This window comes from Halyomorpha halys, unplaced genomic scaffold (genome assembly GCF_000696795.3).
Source record: "Halyomorpha halys isolate HHAL.00 unplaced genomic scaffold, Hhal_1.1 Scaffold588.1, whole genome shotgun sequence".
Lineage (NCBI taxonomy): Eukaryota > Metazoa > Arthropoda > Insecta > Hemiptera > Pentatomidae > Halyomorpha > Halyomorpha halys.
In genome coordinates, this window is record NW_027110173.1 from 745,481 (window position 1) to 773,362 (window position 27,882).

At 31.3% G+C, this 27,882-nt stretch overlaps 1 protein-coding gene across 4 annotated transcripts in view; it reads left to right on the plus strand.

The window, feature by feature from the left end:
• Positions 1 to 27,882, plus strand: part of LOC112210356 (uncharacterized) — a 493,390-nt gene that overhangs the window by 100,419 nt on the left and 365,089 nt on the right. The window contains exon 1 of one of the 4 annotated variants that reach the window (XM_067048333.1): positions 18,512 to 18,566. The exons of the other annotated variants lie outside the window; for them this stretch is intronic. The gene's annotated coding sequence lies outside the window, so the exon portion shown is untranslated. Of the gene's footprint in view, positions 1 to 18,511; positions 18,567 to 27,882 lie in introns of those variants that run through there. 4 annotated transcript variants of the gene reach the window in all.

Consider the following 27,882-nt stretch of genomic DNA (forward strand, 5'->3'; position numbering starts at 1 on the left):
TGATTAATAGCATCTGTGGTTGATAATCCCCTTCGTCCCCCAAACTGATCTGAAGAGAGTCGGACTATCACTTCCTTTAGGTGCAGTAGGATGAGCCTTTCCAGAACTTTTCCCATGACGTTTAAGAGGCATATTGGACGATATGATTTTGCATTCACTTCTGCTATCCCTGGCTCTCTCTCTCCCTCTCTCTCTCTCTCTCTCTCTCAGACCTCCCCATTCCCAGTGATCCCCTAAATAAATTTATCATCAGACAGCAATTTGAAGTCAAACCAAAGACATAATAGTCATCACAGTAGATCAGCTTATACAATAGTTAAAAGAAATACTTCAAAGGATAGATAATTTCATAAATAAATAAGTCATGGGAATACATAAATTAAAACAAAAATTGACAAGTCTAAAAACAAAACAAAATAAAATAAAACGAAAATTAACTTCGTCAGTACAAACCCTATCTTTAATCGTATTTACAACTTCAGCTTTTGTGGCATTTTAACTTGATTTCCTATTCTTCTCTTCACTAAACCAAAAAGACAGAACTGAACATTTGACGTAACTAATTAAAAATACGAATTGATGCATACCTAAGATGGAAATCATCTACGACTATAAAACTACAATAGTATCCATATAAAGTCCAATGATTATCAAATGTCTAATTATTGTAATATTTCCTAAGAATAATATTTTAAAGAAATTGATGAAATACCGACATTTCATACGTATGATACATTGTAATGATGACATGACAAAAAAAAATAAAATTAATTAATTAAATTTTATTCAAAAGGTATTTTTATGAATTATGGTTTTTAAGTCGTATGTTAGGTGACTGAACAATTTTACTCCAGTGAAATAGTAATTTTATTGCATGATATTTTTATATTTTGGAGATTTAATTTATCACCTTTTTTTAGAGTGTGTAAAGTGTGGAAAGGGACGGTGCTACTATCTCCAAGGACGCGGGTTCGAATTTGGCTAGGTAGAAAATTTTTTTTTGTTACACTGTAGCCGTGAGTCAACCCTGTGGACTATGGAGCCCCCTTCCCCTCGGGGTCCACTCTGTCTCATAAATTCTGACCAAATCACCTCCTTGCACAACCGGTGGTCTAGTAACATTACTTTCTTACAAAAGTATTCCACTCTAAACTCTTCATGGGTAGTAGCAGTAAAGATTCGTTTTTTTTTAATATCTTAATGATTGCAGTTTTATTTTTAATTTTTAGTTTCTGGAAACTATTGATCTATGTATCTAAAAATCTTCATTTTGTGCTTGGTTTATTGTCGTCTTGGAAGAAGGATACAGAACATAATCCGAAAAATTAATGTTTATAAATAGCTTGTATAGGTTTCTGACTGACGGATGTTACATCTACCGTGAGAACTGTGTGACATGAAAGTGACAGCCGTGACACTTGGTAATGAACTACGTCACCCAACTCATTTAGAGACGTGTTGTTTGAAGAGGCCTTTAATTGTCTTAAGGTTTTGTTTGACACGGAGCTAGCAAGGCTAGTGCTCAGAATGCAATATGGTAACCGGAAGGTCTAAGGGTATTTTTATTCTCCCATCTACGCCTAATGATTGACAATTAATGAATGCTGGATATGGAAGAAAGTAGCGTGACGGGGACGGGTAATTAAACGTTTGTTCTTCCTACTGCCTCGAGGTTAGGAAGTTGTTTTAATTTACCCTTCGTACTTCAGTTTCAGCTGTTGTGTGTATGGTCCGTTATTTTAGTGTTGTTATCTTTCTTTCCTATAAAAGTCTGCAGTTTATGAACTCTTCCGGAAGGATCAATATTCTACAAAAATATTTGACCATGAAATTTAAAACAAAATAAAAATCCAATTATTTTTAAGAATGTATCGTACAGGTAACGTGTTAAAGTATCTAGAACAATATTGTTACATAATTTAAAATGTTTTGGGCTCAAAAAAAAAAAAAAAAAAAAAAAAAAAAATATTGCCCTCAATTTGATAAATTTATCACTCTAAAACTTTGAACGAGGAATGATTTTATTAACTCCTGACAATATTTAGAATTACGCACTCTTTAGTGTTTTACATTGGAAACTTGCAACACATCTGTTTTTGCAAGTTATACAAAAGCTGGATGCACAAAACTCGCCCCCTGATTGTACAAAAAAAAAATTTGTAATTAGTTTATACCACACTTAGTTTGAAAACTCATTTCCGGCGGTCCTAAAATTATTTCTAATTAATTTAATGAAGTAAAGAAAGAAGATTGTTTTTATTTGGAATATTGTATTAAAGATAAGAAAAATTTTCCAAATTGTTTCAACCTTCTTTATTAAAACAATTACATGTCAAACGTTTCAGCCAAGCATTATCTATGACAATCTTAATTTCAGTACCACAACCACAGATTGTTTTACCAAAATTTCAAGGCTTTGTCCAAGTCAATTTAACACAGTTAAAATGAACCCGTCTGTCACTATAGGTGACAACCCATTTATTAATAATTTCTATCCTTTTCAATTATTGTATTCTACTATCATTAACTAATCACAACTTAGGTATTTAATAGTAGTTAAAATTGTGAAGGATAGAATTTATAAATGAGTGATAAATAGGTTCACTTTAACTGTGTTAAACTGACTTGGGTATAATAGCCCATAAATTTGAATAAATCAATCTGAGGCTGTAATATTAAAATTAAGATTGTCCTTGATGATGGCCAGATCAGCTGAAACTTTGGGCATGTAATTTTGTTTTAATAAAAAAAGTTTAAGCAATTTGGATAATTTTTGTTATTATAAATAAAACTAGCAGTCTTGAACAAGATATAAAAAGGAAGATTTTATTTTTTTTTTAGTCTGACTATGCTTCCTATGTTAAGAAATCAGGAATTAAATTCGGTCAAGTAGTATTGTCGTAAACCACCTGATCTGGTTGCATATGGACTGCACAGGACTTTGAACCCAAGGAACAACCCTAGGAGGTAGTTTATGACCATACTACTTGACAGAATTATTATGTTATGTTACGCTTTCGACTCAGAATTTAAAGTTCTTTAAGTTGTTTATGATAATATTTATGTAACAATTCACAGTTACGAAAACAACCTAAAATTTCGTAATGTGTTACTTTATCAAACTAATCAATTAACGGCATAGAAAGTGTAGCCCTGAATAGGTAATACCATATTTCAGTTTTTGGAAAAAATTGAAAAAAAAAAAGTTGCTTTTTGGTTTACGATGTATTACTTAACTGAATTATTCAGAAATAATATAAAAGTCCTAATACGTTACATCATCACATTACTTTTTTTATATTTTAAAAGTTCTAAGACCACCAGAAATGCCTTTTCGTGTTATGTGTGTGAGAAACTAATTTTTAAAATTATTCACCCTTCTATGTTTTGTGAACTGGATTTTATGCATCGATGTCTATGAATAAATCCTATGTTTCATTCATGAGTATAAGTACTATGAGCCAGATATTCACGGGCGGGCAGGAGGGGCAGAAGTGTAAAAAATGATTAATTTAATAAAAAATAATTTCTTTTCGAGCACATACTGTTTGTAATAACTAATACAGAACTACAACAATTACATATAATTTTTTTTTAAAATATGGTTTCATTTGCCTTTGCCGTTGAAAAATGAATAGAATTATGGCTTGCCCCCCTGATTGACTATGGCTTCCCCCACCCTAGTTTTGTTCCTGGGTACGCCCTTAGAGATACTGATCATTGTTTTTTGTTAAAGACGTTGTTTTAGTTTATCGTCCGTTATAGAGTCATTTGAAAAGTTAAACTATTTAAAATCAATGGGAATCGTATAAGTTAGTAGTTAGTATTTTTCTTAAATTCATTTTTCGTTTTCACTACTGAACTAATCGTACGATTTTAAGTAAGTTTTCGGACTTTTTTTCCAGCATGAACTGATGCCATTTTTCGATTTATTTTTTTACAAATAATATAAAAGCAGTTTTAGTTTATTGCATTATTTTTTGTAAACCATTTCAACATTTTTATTATATATTGATATACTCCATATTTTTTTTGTTATATTTATACCTACCTGAGTTCTTAGTTAAAATATTTTTAATATATAATTTAATATATATTTAAAACATGCCTCCATTTTTATTATTTCCATCAAGTTATAGATAACGAGTTTCTTCGGTTTTATTTTTTCTTTCAAAAGTGGTCTAAACAAAGTTTGAATAAAATAGTTCAACTTTTTATGCGTAACCATTCTTGAGGAATTTAATATTTATGATAGTCATTGTGAATTATTGTTCGCTTTATTGTCAAAATATTTATAATTAATCAATTTTCGGGGTATTCTCTTGTTAAATTAAGTCCGAAGCACTGTTACAGCCTTGTTAGTCTCGGTTTAACGAGCTTGCGAATCCAAGTTCCCTTGTAGCTGGAAGATAAAATACAGTCTGGCTCATTTACCCCAGGTACACTCCCCATAAGCAGAACATCTGGGATAATATTTGACCTTTGCCGTGAACATCCATTAGTCGCTACAGTTACACGCTTTCTACTTCGGGATGTGGAATTAGGAGTCGCCTTCTGTGGCTGTTGGTTCCCCTATGAAGCAATGTTCTAGTTTATTTCTTTTAAAAAGACATTTTTGCCAAGAAATTTTGTTTATTTCATAATTTGTGAAAAACTCGAGAGCTGTTATGATTGTATATATCAACAATTCTTTGTCAACTATTAAATCGTTGAATGAATTAATTATAGGTGCCTACCTTACCCTTAACACTTATATGTAGCTTTATTTGTTATATATTAGTAAAAAGCCCTGACACGTAGATTCCTTCCGCCACTCTATTTTAACCTTTTCAGACGCAGGACGGTTTCTGCTTAGACAAAAGACTGACGTGGAAATTATATAATAAACTGGAAAGACTAGAGCTTTACCGACGATATGGCCAACTGTACATAATACGAGAGAAAATTTCTTATTTCAATAGTCAACAAACTACAATTTTACCGCATATTCATATTCTCAAATACATGTAAGCCCATGGATTTAAAGTGTGAGAAATCACTAACTTTTCGTACAACAAACGTTTAGAAAATACACCCAAAATCCTTCGATTAACAGTCATCACTGCATACCATGTAAAAGCAAACCCTTAAAGCATTACCTTATTGTTTCCTTTGTTACAGAACTCATTCCTTCAATTTTCATCACTGTTCTAGAAGGTTGAAATGGAAGTGGCCACGAGACCCTTTGTAAATATGCATGCAGTATATACTCAACTAACTAATCTTTCGTTGTTACCCCAATAGAGCTCAATAACAGTTGCATAGTTTGAGAGCTGCTTTACGTTCCAGGAGCAAGACAAGTTATTCCAATATTATTCAATTTTTTATTACTATATGTAAATTAGAAGATACCAACGGTCCGACCCACAATGTAAATCTACTTCAGAGCTAAAATGAAAAGAAACAAAGTAAGTATAGCTAATAAGTGATGTATAAATAAAACAGCTTAAGAATTAAAGAGGGAGATATAAAAAGACTTCCATAGAAACAAACTATCATAAAACTTTATTAAAAATATTTACACCGCAGTTTTATATTCCTACATTAGCTTTACGTAGATATTATCTTTTTTTATTTTAGCCCTGATGAAGGCCTACGCTGTGGGTCCAAACGTTGGTAATAAATAAATAGTTGAAAACTTTATTAAACTACTTAACCGCACTCCTGACCATTTTTCAATATTATTTCAATGTTAAACAATGTGTTTAATCAAGATTTTAGATTTAAAATTCAATACTTTACATTAGGACCTGATAGCTGAAAGACTTTGGGCGAGGGTGCTACAGCACTAGGTTCAGATGGTTGTGGTTTAGATTCACCTGGGTCAGCCAATGATTATTTCTTGGTAGCCCCGAGAAATTAATGAATCATTCTAGAGTTGTATAGGTCCTTAATAGAGGACTTGATGCAGAAGAAAAAAAAAATAAGACTTTACATACTATACTATATTTTAACACAGTATTACTATAATATAAGCCGAAACATCGGACAAAATATTATTCTTGTTCAAGATTTGAGATGTTGCGCCGCCTTTGGTATGTTAGTGATTAATAGTTTTTTTTTTTACAACGTATGAATTCTTGTGTATAATTATTTTATATATTGACATTTTAAAATAAATCTATTTTAAGTCTTGAATTTGATTTGAAAAGTCATGTAGGTCATCTAATAGTGATTTGAATGATGAACTCCGATTGTAGTTTGCTTTCGATTCCATTAACCCTCCGCTTTCATTGCTAAGGACAGGTACTTTATAGGTAGTGGCTATCATGTTCAGTCTCGTGTTTTCTCTTCCATATGGACTTTCACCAGCGAGGATCCTCACAAGTCATTCGTCCCTGATCTCGTCGGATAAAAAGTCTATACCATCGGTGATTCATCGCCTACCAGAAGCTGTTTCCACGTGATGGGAGAAATTCGACGGTCGGACCTTGGAAAATAAAGAGGAGTAAACAGCTATTTGTATAAAAGAAAGATTTTCTGCACGTCGATGAAAAGAAAGATAAATTACAAGTAAAATTGCTGAACAAATATTTAACAATTTTTAAATAAAAACAGTATTTTTGCTGTATTAACCAATTCTGGAAACATTTTCGAAAAAAAAATTATAACCCTAATTACTAGGCAGAAAAACTAGGACAACAAAATAATAAGTAGTCTTACTGCTGTTGGTGGCTAAGAAATTTGGCATCCCAAGCTTGAAATCTCTAACAAAATTAATCTAGTTTCGTAAAGTTATGTGTATCATAAGAAAGCTGATTAAAAAATCCACTTTCCTAAAATGTGCAAGTTTTGCAAAACTTCACTGTATGGTATTCTACTGAGTAGTTCTGAAGATTATTCATTTTTACTTGTTTACTTTTTAGTTTATTGTTAATTTTTTTAAATCTGTTTACTGCTAAGATTGCCTGACCAAGCAATATTGTTTGCTATCTTCTAGGAAATTCACTCGAAATTCTGAAAAAAATAAATAAACTAAAAAACATTATTGGGAATCTCCTAAAAAAAAGTATATATATCTGGACAACGGAATGAAAGCTAAGGTTAGTGTCACTGAACTATATTATTTCTAAACTATCCCTTCTATAGATAATAAACAAATAATATATTACCGGACTTATTTTTCAGGAAATAGCCACCATATATTTTTTTTTTTGTTGAGTTATGATCCGATAGTTTGAATGCGTATTGAAGAATCTCCCGATAGAAGCATTGAAGTACTTATAAATAAGCTCAGGAGATAAAACTGCTAGTTGCTAGGACGTTTTCTCGTAACTGTACCTAACGTTACTTACTGTAACCTATCGTTACTTCTGCAGAACGGAATAGTGTTAAAAAAAGAAAAAGATTGTATGATGCTGGAAAGACGTTTTCACATAGCAGTGTATATACTGAAAGCGAGCACCGGGAGTAGGTACCCGTACCAGCCTGTCATGACATGGGGCCGTTAGGGATCATGCTACTTCATTCCAGTCTCCGGCAGGGCATTACGTCCATGCGAACAGCGGTCACCCTGGACCCGTGAGAAGGAACCCGATTGCTCTCCCGAGGTTATGTCATTAAGTTCTTAGGGGAATGTTCGCACAGGGGCCAGCTCCAGTAAAAGTATGATAATTATTTCCCTCGATAAAGATCTCTATTAAGAAGCCTTTTCTCTTGGTTGTAATAAAACGTTTTGTTATCGCGTGGAGAGCGATTGTTGGCTCCTAACAAGCCGGGGCGGTTGTTGAACCTGCTCCAGAGCGCACCAGCGCCTCTGTCGGCACGCCGTTATTGTTTAATTGTTGTCTTCTAACAGGCTCTGGCTTTTTTTTTTGTTTTGTTTGCTTTTTTCGCCGGTAATGACAGTAATTAGTTTCGTTTAGCTCGTGTACGCACGCTTTACGACACATTGTCAAGATATAAAGTGCATTTAGTGAGATTTCACGCACGTGGTGGGTTCTTGCTAATTATGAATCGCCTCACATAATTGAGTGCATTTATTTTTTCCATTGCAATTAGAGGATACCGCACCTTCTTTTTTTATTTCTGGAATATATTATTTCTTTTAGTTAATGAATCGCACAGCAAAATTCAAGCTTATTACTCTATAAACCTCAATCTCAATGTCGTACAACTAAAGTCGGTCTGTATCTTAATATTGGTGATATGATTTAGCATAGCAAACGATTTCCATTTTTAAGTTGTCAAGATTTCAGATTCTGCAGAGATATAATATGAAAGAGTTATTGTTTTAATAGTTTGCGAATTTAATCTTCAGATGATTTAATTGTACCCATTAGAAACTATTTACTTCCACAGAATAAAGATAAATCTCTATGAAAATTTTATTGCTGGTACAAATTCCTTGGCATGTCTGCATTACAACAGATCAGCTCGATAGGTTAATAATTATGAATAAATAAATATTTCCTTAGTTTTCATTTATAATCTTAAGAATTTCTAGAGGTGAGAGGTTAGAAGGAATACAAATATTTCATGAATTAATTTATATATTTCTCATTATAATCAACAGAACTCTTTTAAATGGGTAAGTACCTAGATTAACGCCCATTCTACGAATAATCATTGTTCATTTACACCTTGTGTTCAATAATTCATTAGCTGAATTTAAATGAATTCTTAAAACGAAATCATTTCTCAACATTTTTCAAAGAAAATATCGGGATTTCCTATGTAATCATTCTGTTCTTAGTACCCAGGAAGTAAAACCATTCCTGTGGCACCTGAATAATGCTCCTCATTTTCTTGTCAATTTCTGTGACTGTAGATATCCGGTACATGAGGAAAAGTGCCAGTAACATGCATAGCATTGAACATTAGTTGCACTACCACATAGGTATTCACCTGATTCATGTGGTATTGTCACTGATCGTGGAATAGGAAGTGACTAATAAGCGGTAAGCAATGTCTTTAAATGATGTTAAATACATTCGAAATTCTTTGAATACTTCTCTTACAGAAATGTCCAGTTGGACGATTCTGTATGAGAAATTTAATCTTCGACTCACATATAATAAAAATCAACCTCTCTAATAATCACTTACCTATTACAAATTTTTTTCCAATACAAAAAAAGTATTATTTCCAGTAAATTTGTCTCAGAAAAACTGGTGCGTTGCGCGCATTCCGCATTTTTCAATTACACGGAAGACGTAAATTTTAAAATAATTATTTTTTAGTGTATAAGCTACTTTTAGTTAAGTCTAATACCCTTAAAACATCATAAATGGTTTATTTATGAATAGGATTATGCTTTAGACTACATAATGTCCATTTTCAAACCAAATTCATAGTGTTAGGCTGCCTCTTAAAATAAAATTATTCTTTTGCTATGAAATTGGTATTTTATGGTTTCTCAAAGACGAATAACGAATATAAATTTCGTTCCTGAAATTTATACAACGTATTTATCACATATAACAAAGCCATGTACATCCGATTGTGATCGGGCATGCCGGCTGTCTCCGAAGTTCCAGTCTCTTTAAACTGGTCTTCTTTAGTTATTCATCTAACATTTTTATCATAATTATCAATATCTAGTGGTTAATTATTTCAAATAAACACAATAATTAATTTCCTAAATTTGTTTAAAAAATAAATGTTCTTAAGAGGAAGATTTTTTTGGAAATTCGGCATTTCAGCCCTATCAATAGAGATAAAATTTTGCTGATTTCAATAGTCATTTGATTAGTTCTTTGACTTACCGTTTTTGAGAAAATAAAAAAAAAAACGTTTAAAATCGATTATATAAAGTGGCGCTTCCGGTTAGTCAGGTTTTATGAAAAATTACCTGTCCTAAATTTTCCATCCAGACCATTTTGTGATACTCGGTTATTTGGACTCAGGGTACCTCAAAACATGTATTTCCGTCGAAAACTGGAATTCGAAATGATTAACAATCTGAATGCTTCCTCTTAATATATATTCCACATATAGGTAATTGAAATTAAACAATATATATATATATACATATTGGAAACTAAATGAGTACTATGCAAACCTTTTTAAATTAGTTTTGTGAGAAATCTTGATTTTTCGTTGTGTTATATGTGCTTATGGTGTATGGAATTTCCTCGGTTGAATAGTTTCGTGTTATTAAGTATATATTATATGTTTTATTGTATTTAATTTGAAGATACGAATCGTGTTAAAATATCTGAAATGTCATAAAATACAAGATTTATTGAACTAAAAGGAATTTCTGACTTGTATTAAAAGACGGAGATGAAGCCCGAGGAGATCAGTGCTGCCTTGATCTAGATATGGTTGCCCTTGAAGGGGCAGGTGATAATAGCTGACGTACAGGTGGCGGCGCACCCTTTGTAAAGATCCATCTGCGCTCTTTAGTAATGTCGTTAAACCGTTAGATTTAAAATTCTTTGTCTTTCTTCTTAACTGTCATACTATTATATAACTAGATACTAGTTAACGAACGCAGATATATATCTTATATTGTTATCTTAAATATATTTTTGTGAAACGTATCGGTTGTACCTTGTCAAAAGGTTTATCATGATCTGCTTAAGTTTGTGCACCTTCGAAACTTGTGGAAAGATTGTCATGGCCGACAGTTATCGTATTCGTTTTTCCGTAATTCATGACCAGAGCCGACCATGACTTAACGCATACTTTCCTACATCATTACAATATTTTAGGATGCATTTATTATATTTTTGCTTAAATTTAATTTTCTTTATCTCCTGTATAAATTATTTTGTTCTTATTTAAACGATTTTTAATGTATCAATTTATATTTTTATTTATAGATATCATGTTTGTGGTTTTTTTTTTAATTTGTTAGTAATATTATTATTCATTTCTTTTTATTTTTAAATCTTTTTTTTTTCTTTAGCTCAGTCTGTTGGCGTAATAAAATAATGAGTGTTTAGTAAAAAACGAATAAAATATGGTGTGGCGTAATTGAGTTACTTACCATATTCAAATTTTAGTACATTTTCTCTGCCCACATATTTAGGGCAAAACGGCGCACCAACGTTAATTAAACTTTAAAGCTATTGTACTTATCACTTTATAACTGTTTGATGGGATCTTCCACGTCACTTCCGCTTAGCCTTGAAGTATTAATTGGCTCTTCTTCACTTATGTTTCCGTACTAGAATTTTAGGTCCAACGCCCAAGTTCATTATACCGTCTCCACCTTTCTTCAGAGAAGCTGTAATAATTCAAATATATATATATGACTTTTTTTTCGGTTTGGTCTATGGACCTCGTAGATCTTTGGCCGCCTGAAGCAGCGTGCTACACGCCTGCCCATCTTGTGCTACAGCTGTCCCAATTGCTATATATTTTTACAATGTATTACGATAAATGCATTTTTTGTCACCATGGCTAACAAGCGTTGTAGTAACAACTCAACCTCATTTTGTTTTTTCTGAAGATGGATTGTTCTTAAATAATTTCGTGAATTTAAATGATTTCTTAGAAATTAGAACTCTTCCCGCCATGCCCTTAGTATGCTTTTAGGTTATGTTAGGGCTGTGTGAAAAATGTTTAGTGTAAATTGAATCTACACAACCAAGCTGTGGTCAGTAATGCATACTATTCATCAAGACTTTGAACAAATATCAATGTACATTACAAATCAAATCCTGAAAAGTTATTATAAAAATAAAAATTGTGCATAAAGTGCTAACAAAACGATAAAGTTGTCATAGTTTACCAAATCCTTTAAATATAATTTATAGCCCTTTACCGTTTTATCTACCTCCCCGTATTGCCGTATTGCCTGGCCCCGAGATATTTGATATCTAACTTATTACTTTTTGAAAATAAGTCGCGAAACAATTAATTTCGTAACTACGAAGTAACAATTATAAACCCCTTTTACAATTAATTTCATATTAATATTAATAAACAATTAATTTCTTAACTACGAAATAACAATTATAAACCCCTTTTACTACCTCTTGGATTTCTCTACTTATTCCAAGATATTTTATGTTATATTTATATGACAGCAATCGTCGTTTCTTGTATCAATAACTTAATAAACAATTAGAAATTAAAGATAAATATACAATTGTTAATTTATATTTTAGCAATTTTACTGTCAACTTCAAATTAACTTGTGGCTCCACTCAGAATCCCAACTACGGTTTTTTTTACAAGTCATTTTTTCATCTACGATACATTTCGTATTTATATTTTACATTAATATATGTATTGATATATTTTATGTATGATAAATTGGAAAAACTAGTAGTTGGTGCTCTAGGTAAGAATGCAAATAAGTTATCTCGTAATCAGCGTTTTTTATATTATTGATAAGTGTAAGAATTATTTATATCGTAACTTTATCATTCCTTTTTTTTTAATTTTTTTTTTTTAAATTTTAATTTAAATATTCTTTAACGAGATTATACGAGAATTAGAAATTGAATACCATACGGCCATTGGCAATTATTTAACTTTCTTGTTGATAGCTATTCTAAATGCTTATACCGTCCCTCATATATATTCTTCTTGCCTGAGCCGACTCGTTGAAAGGTTGGCGGGAATCCTTTTAAGTCCCTGTGGTCGAGAGGCTAGATTGGTTTTCAACTCTCAATTACTTAGGCCTCTAAAACTAGAACATACTTCTCGTTTGTCCCGTTCCTATGATTTTCTAATTTAAAGCATTGTATAATTTTTAAAGTTTTTAAATGCAAAAATATTTGTAAAACCACTCAATTTGGAAGTAACTATTCGAAACATCATGTATTAGAAGTTAGGACTTAATTTTTTTTCTCGATAAATTTTTATTGAAAAGATTGTCAGGTGTGTGCATATTCTTGGATGGTGTGTTTTTAAGTAATATTGAAGTTATCTTCAATATTAAAATGTAATGAAATTCAAATTATTGATGAGTATTAATAATATTTTTAATCATTTTTTCAAAACTGCTTATTCTCTAAGTTTTCTACAATCAATTAATCTCACGGCTTCACACCATGAAATTTCCCTTTAAAAATAAATTTCTTCAAAAGTAAATTTTTAATTAATTTTATATTTTACTTATGTCAGTATCAGAATTTTCAGTATTTTTTTATAACTATAAATATAAACATGTTTTAATTAAGTATTAATATTAATTATTCATTCATAAATAACTCAATAAAACTATCTATTACGTTTACGTAAGTTAATTTATTTGAGGTTTAACCTCTTAACTACAATAGAAAGGGACGGATTAACTTAGCCCAGTATAGCCTAAGAGTTCATTCCGTGTGTCCACGACAATTTACATTTTAAACCACCAAGCTGGATTCGGTCCTTTCAGATTTTTTTCATATATGAAGTAAAATGTTTTAATAATTTGTAAAAACTATTGATAAACTGAATATGTAATATGTGTATGAACAACTATTTGTAAAATATGTAGCTTAAAAAAAGATAATACATTGTCAATAAAGGTATAATATAAAACAAATTAAAGGAAAGATGGGTTGATTTTTTTTTATTATAGTTTATTGTAATATTGTTTATTCCCCTCTTTCTTTATTTAGGCATATAGTCTTAAATTGAAATTTCATTTTAATGAAAATATAAAGTCTGGAAGATTATTGATTGACCGTGTGTAAAGATGAAAGGAATATGGTCCGGGTGCGGTCAAAAAAGAACAAAAAAATAGTAATGGAAGATTATTGATTGACCGTGTGTAAAGATGAAAGGAATATGGTCCGGGTGCGGTCAAAAAAACTCAAATAGTAGAATTTATACTATTTTAATGAGCCAACGTTTCGCCCCACGTTGCAGGGCTTCGTCAGGGCTATTTTGACGGCAGTCAAAACAAAAATGGAATTTGTTTTGACTGCCGTCAAAATAGCCCTGACGAAGCCCTGCAAAGCGGGGCGAAACGTTGGCTCATTAAAATAGTATAATTCTACTATTTGAGTTTTTTTGACCGCACCCGGACCATATTCCTTTCAACGAAAATATAAATTAAAACATCGTATAATTTAATTTGGTTTCATTTCTGTTGACCTTTTAAAACAATTAGAAACCTTCCTTTGAATTTTAAAATGAATACAAGTATTTAATAATAATTTAATTTTTACAAAGGTTTATGATTAAAAAAATTCCGCAGTGTAGAAACTTTTCTGATGGATAAGATAATGCTTTGAAATACAAACTTTATCCACCTTTTATTTGATTTATGACTGATAGCTCTTTAAAGAAATTTAAATTCTTCAACAAAAAGATTCAACTTTTCACTAAGAGCTAATGACTTTTTACATGTATTTATTATTTATTTAGTTAGGATGTTCATTGTAACTTCTGTAGTAGCATTCGCATTATAAAGTTTTTTTTTTACTTTATTTATTTAATTTACAATTGTAAAAAATGTTTTGGAATAAGGGAATATGATGTGATATAAAAATAATGTTAAGAAAGCATGAAGCTAATGGACAACCATTCCTCTCGATAGAAATGAAAATTTTAAAATAAATTTAGAAGAGCTCTATTCCAGTTTTGTATCCGGTATGTCTCGTATTGATGGTCTTTAAATTTTTTCAACTTAAAATAAAATAATGATATTTTAATTTATGAACTTCCATATTTATATTTATAAACGTGTAGACTCGGTTATCTTTTATGTATCTTTAAAAAAAACAAGAACATATAAACATGAAGCTACAGATATGTCAGAACGGGTTCCTTGAATCGGATCTTGACATTAAAAACAAAAAAATTGCTTTGGAAGTCATACATTTTTAAAGTTTTCTCAGAATGAATTCGTAATTATGAACCGGTTTTAAGAAATCTGTTACAGCTTTGGCTGAAATACCCCCGTGTATTTTTTGGGAGGAAGCAAAAGTTAAGGAATAATGTCCGAATTATCAGAAATTGATTAAAAATATAAAGAAGTAGAAAATACCTATCGTAAAGTAGAAACGTTAAAGTAAAAAAAAATTTAAACCTAAAAAACATATCAAAAATTGTATCCTTGTATGGTCTCAACACTTTTTATTCCATCAACAGTCCAACGTTTCGGCCATTTCGGCCATCCTCAAGGACAATATAAATATTTAACAGCTTATATTATATATAAGAACTGTCTCAAGAAATTGAAAAAATATACTAAAAAAATATGTAAGTTTGAAAAGTTTCGAGGTGACAAAATTGAACAGTGCATGTATCAGATATTTTTTCTAATATCAGATACTATTTGTTGGTCATAAACCAAAATGGTTCAGAAAATAATTATAAGAGTTCCATTTCTAATCTGAAAGGCCCCATATCTTAAAGTATCCGAGGCCTGTCTTGATTAGTGAAGGCCTTGGGGGCGTTGAGAACGTTATATTACGATTTAAATGAATCCTTTGAGACAATATGTTTCTATATATAATACGGTTTATAAGAATACCTACAAACCCGGTAAAAGTTATTTATCAAATACTTTATTGCTTACAAGACCTTGAGTGTTTAAATCATGCCTCATTTAAATATTAAGCGCTAGGTACCCATGTTGCTAAATGATACACGCTCTGCAGAGGTTCGCGAACAGATTGTCGGTTGGGCTTCCACCTGCGTTCCAGGTGCCGTAATTGCTGGTTTGGTTGCCTATTGTGAGCAAGTTTGAGATTATCCTCCTGACCCACTGGTCGCTCCAGATGGACCTAGGAGGGTTCTATTGTGGTATTCAAGGGGTTCACTTGCGGTATGAGGTTAGAACATAGAATGATTATATCTATAATCGAGAACTTAATTTCATTTGAGGCGTGAATCCTGGATCTAATTATTCCAAATGGTACCGAAAAAAAGGTTTACTTGGCCAATTCAGAAAAAAAAAATCATTGGGTGTTGATTTTTAACATTTTTGTTGTGGAAAGATTGCAAGTGTTGGCCATTTTTGTTCTAGCTTTTAAGTTCGTTTTAGAGTTCTAATACTTTTTTAAAAAATTATTCAACGATCAATTGTTCTGCGCCATTTAAATTAGCCGCATCGTTTTTAGCATATTCTGGCCTACGAATCACCTGATATGCGGTATCCAATAAAAATTACTTCGGATGAACAAAAGGTACATTTTTTTAAAAATTAATACGCCTGTCCGAAAGAATTCAGTCTTTCGAAGACTACCTTTATATGTTTGTTTGGAGTTTTAGATGCGATTAAGATGTTGTCGAGATAAACCAAACAATATGGCAATCCAAACAATACCTCATATAAGAAACCCTGAAAGGTACAAGGTGCCTTTCTTAAGCCGAAAGGCATTACGTTAAATTCATAGAGTCGGAATGGCTTTATAATTGCTGAATTTTTTTTTATTTTGTTCTGCAACTGGAATAAAATAAAAAGCAGAATGCAAATCTATCTTGGAGACAATTTTTTTGTTCTCTAGAATTTCGGAGACATCTTCACCTCTGGGAACTGGATAAGGTTCCGTTTCGCTCATTCAAAGCTCTTTAATCGCTGCAAGCACGCCATTGTCCATTTTCTTTGTTGCGAATAAAAGAGAGTTTGCCCACTGTGATTTTGAGGTCTAATTATGCCTTGATTTAATGGTAATTGAAAATTTCTACAACTTTTAATTTATGTGAATCTAGTAACTTTTTACCTTCCTTATATGTATCTGTACTATAATGAAGAGTAAACTGCTAGGAAAACTGAAGTCGGAAAGGTGGGCTTTACCATGAACTCCAAAGCCGTGGCAGAGCAGTAGGAGCCACATTACCGGCTATAATCTTTTTGTTTTAGTTTAGATTACAATGGTGGACTTTCCTATTAAAATGACTCTGAGTTCCGAGGGCGGTTTATTTCATAAATAATCCTGCCGGACTATATTAAGCAGTTTGTAATTTGTAAATTTGTAAACAGCAACTATTTAGAGTTGAATTTAACTTTAAATGTTAAGCTTCTTAATAATGTCTTGTATTTGTTCGAATAACAAAAAATATATTTTTCAGTATCTTTACTGATTATGTCTAAGTAGTCTCTCTGATGATACTTATCACTATCAATTATCTACGATCCCTTTTAAGGCATCACTTCGCGACTTTACTGATTCTGCCTTAGAGGGATTTAGCTCCAACTTTTCCAAGGTGCTGAGCCTATAAACTCTCCGGAGACCTTGGAGGTTCTACTTCAATGCTTCCGCTTTCTCTTCCACATAATCTCTTATCTATTTCCGTTTCTTTCTTAATGGGGACATTTTCCCAGGAAGGGACAATTGGACACTGATGCACAGTGTTTTTCAAGCCTCACTATAATTTTACGAGTTGAAATCTATTTATTGTTTTATCTAAATGTATCAAGAACTTTTTTTTTATGATTAATAAGTTTATTCATTCTTATTATAGAAACTATTTGAACAGTCATTTCCCGTCCAGGTTGGCACTTATAAATAAGTTTTTACTTATTTGTGTTCCTCATTGATCGCACCCCTATTCTCATAAAATAAATTAATATTTGGCATTCACCTTGTAATTTATTTAGCCTAAATATCTGGAGAAAGAGGGAGATCTAGAAGTACATATTTTTTCCTTTTTCTTTTTTTTTATATATATAAAAAATAGGGAAAAACGGTATATAACTTTTATAAATATAATAACTTGTTTTGATGGAGGAGAATTATAAATATTTATATTAGATGGCTAACTAGCTACGTTTAATTTTTCTTAAACTGCTTGGAGCATTTAGGTAGAATAGAAAAAAAAAAATCAGATTCGATGTTGTCGCTTCTTGTGAGCCACGTTTGTCTTTTTAAATATTTGATTTCGATACTAAATTTCAATATTGTATGTTTACTATTAGTAACATAAGTTATATTGATTTGTTTAATGAATGATAAAAACTTATCATTTGTTATCATTATGTTGATTTGTTGTATAAATTATATTGATCTATCATTATGTTGATTTGATTTAGTGGTTGGAATTAATGAAATTAACATTGAACAGGTTTGTTTTATTAACATTTTTCCGTAGCTAACATTTAGTTCATCGTTTATTTATTTATTTTTTTATTTACTTTCTAAAACTGTAAATTTAAATGTTAAGCTTTCAATCACCTTTGAATCACTCTGAGAGGTTTTGATAGAATTATAGCATCATTCCAGTCTTTTCATATTGGTGGGTTTAGGCCACAGTCAAAGTTTAGTTTTAAACAAATCAATTTTTATCTATTTAATTCCATAACTTACTTTTCTTTCCGTATTTCCCATCTCATTATTTTCTTATTTCTCTACCTCCATATCGTGTATCATAGGATTTCTTTATACATTTAATTATGTAATATTTACAATAGTGTAACACTTCTAAAACAAATTAACTCTTGGAACAAGCGAGCCCAGCTGCTGTAGTAGCGAACCTCTTTGGAGTGTTGATAAGAGAAGACTCGCCGACTGTTACCCTTATTATCAGTATAGGGAGTGTTAAATTATATTCTTCATTTTTATTCAACTATTTAGTATTAATGTTTATCTTTGTACTATCTTCATCGCCTATATCTTCATCAATTTCATGTTCCTGCCTATTTCTAAAATTATCTACAATCATCTCTATGCATCTCATCTATGCACCAAGTATATTTCACCTATATTTATTTATCTTTTCTTCTTTCTTAAGTTCAATGATGGAAATAGTGGTGACCACTTGTACCATATAACTTCTAATTAATTTTCATTTAACCTAACATTTGAATGGCTTAGAACAAGGATTTGAGAAGCCACAATTTTGAAAACAATTAGAATTCTTTATTGAGTTCATTTGCATGACAACATTATTCCATCATGTTTTCCTGTAATATTATTCGTCCAGTTAATGGATGACCAAAAACGGCTTGTAGAGAATATGCAGAGGGAAGTATTTGACTTCTGGAATTTGTGAAGGGTACATAAGAATCCCTACATACTCCTGAAACATGAGGATAGGGGTTGTAAATTCCTATTAAGAATATATATATATATATATATATATATATTTTTTTTTCCTTGTCTGTTATGGTTTTCAAAATATTCGGTATCTAAAGTCGACTCATTGGAGATATTTGATTTTCGTTTCACTTTTTTTTTTTTTTTTAACTTGTCATATCAACTCCTCAGTATCTGTTCCTTCGTTGACTGAACTAAATAAATTATATAAAATATTAAATACAAATTTTTTATCACTTCTCTTCTGATCTATTTGTGGTTTGTCAGATTCTTGCTACAAGGCTTTCATTTGTATTTATTAATAAACAGCTTAACCAATTCCTTATTTGTAAGAATTTATGTTTATTTTCTTCCTTATTCATTGTGGTCCCAACATTGTGATTAACAATTTTAAATTTATTTATTAGTTGATTTAAGGTGAAGGCATGTTTATAAATTAAAATAAGGTGGGCTGATGATACTTCACCACTATTTCATCGTTAGTTTAATACGTTTCGGTTTTCCAAGCTATCTTAAGGTGCAATTCTATTCTATAAAATCTATAAGTACCTTACATGGGGAGGTACCCTATTGCTGATAATGTTGTTATATTACACAAAATAACTTAGAGATTGTACGTAAGGATGGCTTGTCGAATCAAAACGATTTAAAACTACAATAAAATAGTTGTAAAGTATTATTAGCCCATCTTAACTTAATTATATATTTTTACTTTGCAACAGAAATATATTTATTAGGTGACTGCGTTTTCATCTGGGCTGGGTTATTTCCAATGTTACATCAAGGTTAACCACTCGATGGTTTTCAAAAATGGCCTTTCCAAAATATAGGAAGTCTGCACGTAAGGGTTGCGTGTTGTGTTGAATGGATATATAACAGTGAGTCGTAATGATACATATATATGCAGCTATATAATTTATTCATGCAGACACCTTTCTCCTACGTCATTATCCCATGAATGGATTAAGAGGTGTTATTTCTTGACTCACTGCCTGGTTCTTTTTTTGAAGGTCTGCCATCAAGGCGCCATGTCTTATGCAATATTTCCTTACTAGATCATAGAACAAATATTTGGATTTTATATTATGTTTAAGATATGCTAAAATAAACCAAAGAAGTTGTATATTTTTTTAAAACTGAGTTAATTTGTATATACGCTTATTAAACCCAATCTTTCTTGCACACTGGTTTCAATGAATGATCGGGCTTGTTATAAAGTAAAAATTGATGAAAAATAAAGTCACTCAAACTCAGTTAGCAATGATAATATGAATATTTAAGTCGAATAAATGTAATGTACAGGTTACATAATTAAGATATGTATAAAAAAAAGTACGAATTTAAGATTTAAAAAGAATGCAGGATTTTTAGATTATTTTAACTTTCCTACCGTTTCACGTTTGCAACAGATAAGTTAAGAATATTTATTTGTACATTAACAAAAATATGAGCATATGTAAATAATAATTTTTAATTCTTTACAAATAATAATTTATTATTATCAATTCTATTTCTGGTTAACTGAATTTAATGCACAGTTTTGGCAAAGTATTAGCACAGTCGTCTGTTCATTACTCGGATGATTGAATTAAGAGTTTATTTATATTTGTTTGGATTCCTGCCATCTGTTGTTCTCTCTCGGATGTATATTGCTGTTCAAAAAATAAGTTTAAATTTTTAAGATTTAAAAAGAAAAACAATACAGAAAAGAGATATATAAAAAGAACTTTTTTGATAAATCTCTGATTTATGTACTGTGTTCACTATCAGCTTATATAGTCCTATTTCCTTATATAGAACCTACAGTATGGTTCAATTTATTTATTTTTATTTTTTTCTTTATTATTATTTTGTCTACTATTTTTCAAATTACGCAACTTAAGCTCACATATCGTGGTGAGCTTTACATGCATATTACAACTGATTTTCTTTTGACAATTGATGATGTGGGGGTTTAGTCTCGTGATAAAAAGATACCTCTGGTGGTTTATAATGTGATAATTAATGGATGTCTTTAATTTCCATCACCAACAGACTGAAACAAAATACTGACTACTGATTCTTTCCAAATGATCAAATCTCCTCAGCCCCCCTCTTCAAATGCAGAAAAAGAACCTCAACCCCGTTTTGATTGTGGATGGCATCAACCCCATGCACCCATGGGGCTTAGAAGGAAAAAAAAAATAATTTCTACAGATATTTTAGTAAAAATAAAAATAATATATGTAACAAATATTAATACTAAATATGTAATTAAAGACTGAATGAAAACAAAAAAAATATTAACTAACAACTACTAATATTTGAGCTGGCTGTACTGCATTTATTGTGACTAAAATTTAATATATATAGAATAAAATTGGTAACTTTTTTCATGAACCGCTTTTTTGGGCATCATCGGATTTTTTAGGGCTGGTGTTTCATAAATGCGGCAGTGGTTTCATAAATATTGGAAGATTTTTTGGCGAATTTGTCTTCTTAAGGCAATGATATATATAATGAGTTATGATAAGCTACTGGTTAAAGGTAAAGTATTGCTATTAACAAACAATTTAACATTGTAAAAGTTTTCATTTTTGCTGCTACGATGTTTTACGACTGAACGCCTAAAAAAAAAAAAATAATGGTAATAATAAAAATAGATTAATATAGAATTTAATGCAGAATGTCTTTGGTCGGCCTGGGCTTCAGTTTTTGAGTTGAAGTTGGATTTCCTATGGAGTAGCCCAATGTACCTTTAACTGTTGGTAGTTAGGAATATAATTTCTTAAAACGTTTTTTAAAGAATTCATCTCTTCATTACAATTATTTTAGTTTACGTTGCAATTGAACATTTAAACCCCACAGGACATCTTAGCTGCGATTCTTAGCACCTGATAAATTATTCATAGCTTCTATTGAAAAAGAAGAAACTCAATTTATTATTTTGCACTTAGAGTGAAACAGTATGAATCTTAAAGTACGTATGGACAATACAGTCTACAACGCTCAGAGCCGGTTTCTAGGCAACGAAGGAGACGTGTTTAGTCCTAGGGTTAGCAAATTATGAAACTAAAACCGGGCTAATTTTATCTAGGTTTGAGCAGGAACTGATAGTACATTTGTTTAATCTTAGAATACATTGTAGGAGCTGGTTCCGTTAGGTTATATCCTAGGTTTAAACCTTGACTCAGCAACGGCACTGAGTTTATAACTTGGGAACTGTAATTCGGAAGCTGCTAGGGGTGTGATAACAGGTGAAAGATATGGTGGGGATTATTTTAACTGTTACAGAGACCGTAGTAATAAAATATTACTCCCAAGAAAATTTAATTTTAATTGCATTTATTATTTCCCCTTACTCTCGCCAACCTCTAAATGTGGTATTTTTAAAACAGGTTCAATGATGAAACACAGGATGTTAGGTTTAGCGCCTCCCTCCGTGATGGAAATCCAGTGTTTCTAATCGCCTTGAGATAATTCCAAACTATGAAATACACTCCTCTAAAAGTGTTGATTACTTTCCCTACTATGAAGGAATACTATCAAGGGATTTCTTCCCTCAGAGGATCGACGAACCGTGACAGAGGACTAATCCACTTTGGAGAGCACTTAAGTGAGTCATGGTCTTCTCCTGGCTGTGGTTAGGATCAATGGTCGCTGTCAAGTAGATCTGCGGCATCTATGTTTATATTTTCCATAGATTGAACTTTAATAGAAAAAGAAGTTATACATCAATTTATAAAAAAAAAAAGATAAAATAGATAAGTAATTATATTACTTAACAAAGTGTAAATAAAACCATGACTGATCGAACATGTATGGATTTTTTTAATTTCTTGATAATTATTATAATCTGCTACGGTTTTAGTCAATACGTAAATCATCTACAAAATTGATTTTATTACAATTATTCATTTTATATTTGTAACTAATGGCTAAAAATGTAGTTATTAGTTATGATTTTTTTTTTGTGACTAGTAATTTAGTTATCAATCAAACAATTTTCGCTGTTTGGGAGTGTTTATAAACCTCTCAGGATATTTATGTTCACTGAAAGATAGCTATGCGAGTATCTACTAAAACCTACTGTTAGAGATTCCATATCTATCTATATCCATATCGATGTTCCTGTAACCATTTATCTTTCTTTGCCTCTATCACAGCCGACATTGGCTTTCACTGTCTTTGAGGTTTTTTTTTCATGGGACTTATGATGTTTTTATTATGGTATTTCTTAACGCCAATCAGTGTTGGCAGGTGACTCCGAATATAAAAGTTTAATTTTATATTTTTTGTGAAATCTAAATTGTTCCTCACAATCTGATAAGTAAGGTTAAAGCACCCCACCCAAAAAAGATAATATGGGATATAAATTTTTAAATATTTTTGCGGTAATCCTCGTTGATTTTCTTTTTATTACCTGGAAACGCGATAATAACTTACTGTTTTATAGACTTGTTCCCTTGATGAAGCAAGAGATTGCCTGATTGACCAAAGGCTCCACGAACCGCCTGACGGTTAAAGAAAACACGGACTTAGACAATAAAAGTGAGATAGAACGGAAGTGATCCTCGTTATCTGGCGATGGATGGCCCGGGTGCGACAACCTCTTTGAGAGGATTTCCTGGCCAGGTGTAGCTGGATGGGGGCAGCTGTCAGCGGCATTTTTTTTTGGCAGTTCGGTGCCGTTACATATGGCTCAATCACGGAAAAAAAAGTAGGTGTCACACAACAATGTCTTAGGCAAGACATATGTTAAATTGATCAGTACATGATCCAGTGTAGTGCATTAGATTTATTTAAACAAAAGTCAAAACTGTCATCAAACTAGTGGTGGTCGGCGCTGTACCGTTTTCCCGTCCCAAATCCAGGATATCCACGGCTGGCTGATGTTTTTTTAACTAGCATATTGTTTTCTACTTCCTCAACTAGACAAGTTACACATATTACTTTTGTTACATGCTCTGTGTCTAGTATTATCCAGTAGAGAGAAATGCTTTATTTGGCAATGCTGTCCAAATATTTTGGGTTGCTAATACACACAGCGTACCCATCATCCATGACTGACATATGTGCGCTATCGTATATTAACAATGATACAAAAACAATTTTTTTCCCCTACCTTTTCCATAAATAATAATCATCTATGAACTAGATATAATATATATATATTTTTTAAACAATTTTATTTTATTATTCCTTTCATTTATTTGTTTTCATCCTTTTTCTACTCGCATAAAGTCATATTACATTTTTCCTATTCCTTCAATATGCTATTATCCTTATTTTACTCGCTCATACATCCCCTCTCCAGTGATCCGCAAATCATGTTTGATCCGTTTCACAAATTAAAAGAAATAATCAATAAATAGCAATATAGAAATAAATCAAAATAAGATAGTTACAGCAGTAGAATAGTCAAGGAAAATAAATAAATTTACGAAAACATTTAAATAAGTTAAAAAAATGAATAAATAAGTTAAAACACAAATAAATAGGTTAAAAAGCTAAACAAGATATAGATCAGAAAGAGATGTCGGTAGAAGCATTTGGAAAAGAGTTGCTAATTTTATCTTTTATGTTATTGGTGTATGAATTTCAACTTTGCATCCTAGAAATGCTATAACAAAATTCTAAAATCTCTCTCTCCCCCCTCCCTCTCCCTCTCTCTTTCTCTTTTTTCCTCTCCCTTTACTTATAATTTGAAAACTATGTATTGTTCTAAGTATCATTCTATACCAAATTAAAAAAGAGTAAATTATCTGATATTTAGTTTCCAACGGTTTTTTGTTTAACCATTTCGTTTTGAAATGAGCATCTACCGAAATAGTGCTACGAAATGTAGGCCATTCAAATAGGGACAATGAAAAACTTTAATGTTTTTTCTAATAATTGGTGTTTATTGCTTCGTAAGATTTACATTATTATTTTCTTTGTATAATTATTCTTCCCATGTTAATTTATGGTTGGTAAATTCTTTTTTAAAAAAATATTTATGTTAGAAAAACCTTCTTCAACTAAGGTCGATGAACTGTTTTAGTATTTGTTTCCTCTAGGGCCACAGGTGTTCAGGACAAACTAATTAACAGACCTTTTTTTTTCTCCCATTTAACAGATGATTAACGAGCTTCTAGGCTTGGGAACCGATTTAGTTGCCGAAATCAAAAGTCGCGAAATCGAATTTTGTAATACATGTATATAACTATTCTAAATCTCAGTTGTATAACAGTGTATAATCAGCCAGTATAACTTAGTAGTTCTTGTAACTACCGAACATTTTTTCCCATTTATAGTTTCCTTCCCAGTATTTTATAACTATGATATATTCAGTACTAAATATAGTAATATATACAACTTTAAAACAGATTATACCTCAACACCAGAATAAAGTTCTACACTAATAAAAATGCTATAAAAGTTTCAGAATAATTAATGATAATTTCATGCAGCTATTAAAATCCTAGATATAGTTTTGTAAATATTAAAAATTAGAGTTTTATGAATGTGCTGTTATAAATAGATCATCATTTTAGTATTACATATTATTTATTATTATTAACAGCATAATATGCATAAAAACAAATAAAGTTATATCTATATAAAGCAAACACAGGCTAGTGTACCAAGAGAACCCGTCACGCGAATCCCCTTGGTATTTTTAGCCTCAGTATTTTTAGATGCACTTCAGTTGTGCACATGGGATAATTAGCTGTGTCAAGGAAATCTAACACGTGTATCGCTAGTTTTTTTTTCTTTTCTTTTTCTCTAATGCCATTCAAACGTTTGTAAACCAGCATGTATTCTGAGAATAAAATGAGACATTAATAATGTGCGTTTATTTAAGTCTTATGATTCCTTAAATGGTTTTTGCATTTATTTAAGTATTTATTTACTATGTTTGATATGAACAAGTTGAGTTTTTGATACTACAAAGCAATTCATGAGTCTCTTCAGTCTCAACTCTAGTCCTTCAGATAGCCCTCCATAGATCAAGGAACTGTAGTCGAAGTGGGGGAAGACCAGAGAGGATACTAGGAGCTAACGGGTGTTCTGAGGAATGGAATTATAGAATCTTAGGAATTGTTTGGGTTATAAATTCGCGTGTGATTTGGGAAGTGTGATTATTCCAGGAGAGGTGTTGGTCAAAGGTGACTCCAAGGTATTTTATTGTAGGATAGAAGTGAATCGGTTGGTTGTTAAGGAAGAGTAGAAGACAGTAAGGGAAGGAATGAAGAAGGCGTTGGAACCAATAAGAATGGCCTGCGTCAATGCTGTCAATATCATTTTGTATCTTTTGGATGGCCTCATGCCTCTCGGAGGGATGGAAGGACAGATAGATTTGGAGATCGTTTGCATATAGGTAGTATTGTGCGTGGTGAATGGAATCAGGAAGATCGGTGATATAAATGGAGAAAAAGGTTGATGAAAGTGAGGATCCTTGAGGAACACCTCATGTCAGTAGAAGAGAGAGGAAAGAGGTTTATTCGGAATGACGACTGTTTGGGAACGATGGGACAGGAAGGAGAGGAACCACTTTAGGACAGTATTTGACATGGAAAGGTTTTGAAGTTTACTGAGGAGGATCTTATGGTTAACTCAACCCCTTCGAAAAACAAAGGCCGATTTGAATCGTTTGAGCCTTTTTGGAGGAAATCGAAAAAACTGACTCCATGAACTGGCAATTCTGGTTTGTTAATTTTAGCAAAAATGTTGCTGTCACATTCCAGGCACATACCCGCCTCAAATATGTAATTTCAGTTTCGTAGGACTTTTTGTTTATAAGGTAGGCTGTTCAAATACAGCCTCATGATTTTGCAAGATTATGTTTTTCGGGTTCTAGGACTTAAAACATGTATTTCCTTCGAAAACTCGAATTTCAAATTAGCATAATCGTAGTAATTTTCCTTACTATATATTGCATATATAGATAAGGGTAAGTAAAAAAGCAGGGACAGTCTAGTCGTTTTCCAATACAAACTCCTCCTATCTAGATTTTTCCTTTTTTTTTTTTTTTAATCACTCAAAAATTCTTTAACATTTTGTATTTGTCCGTTGTTTATTATTGCTTACAATGAAAATTGGCTATTTATTTCAAGGAACCAATATTAAAGGTACTTTAGAGGAGGTTTTTTTTTTTTTAATTTATCATTTAAGTCATCTTTAAATGAAAATAACGTCTATTTGGTATTACTTTAATGAAAATCTTTAGTGCTGCTTTTGAGAACGTGTATTTTCGTCGAAAAATTGCATTCGAAATTTGCATAATCGCATTACATCCACTTACTATTAATAATCAATATTGAAATAATCGGAATGTGGACCTGAAAAAAAAAAGAGTTGAAGAGAAATAAAGTAAACAACAATATATACTTCTAAGTGAGGATACACTAGTTATGTGAGGTTTCTATATCTTAATGTTGCTCAATCAATTGTTAAATTATTAATTAATTGTTAATACATGTCTATTAGAGGAAACTTTTTGAAATTTTATTTGATAATTTTAGCTAATCTTTATATATTTTGTTGTGCTGAAATTGTAAGTGAATATTGTTTTCTCTATTATGAGAGATTTATCGTATTATCATGATATTTATTGACAGTTATGGAGCACAGTGGAAAAAATCTATAGTAACAAAACAACCAATCAACTTCAAAATATTATGATATTAAATGTAAGTCATACCAAATGGCATAAATACGTATTTATAATTGCTCAAATATATTTAAATTTCTCTTAATTGCCCTCAAATAAAGTTAATATATACTGTAACAAGATTTATTGTTAACATCAGAAGGAGAGTAAACTCAACACTTTGGCCGAAGTAAATAAGATTTCAAGTTGATCAAAGAAAATGTGTAAATAAATTCCATCTACATGTGATAAAAATTTCAACATTTAATTACTTTATTTTATTAATTGTTGAGGTGAAAAAAAAACTTCCAAATCGAATATAAACTATTTTATATCTTGCTTGTACAACGTTTC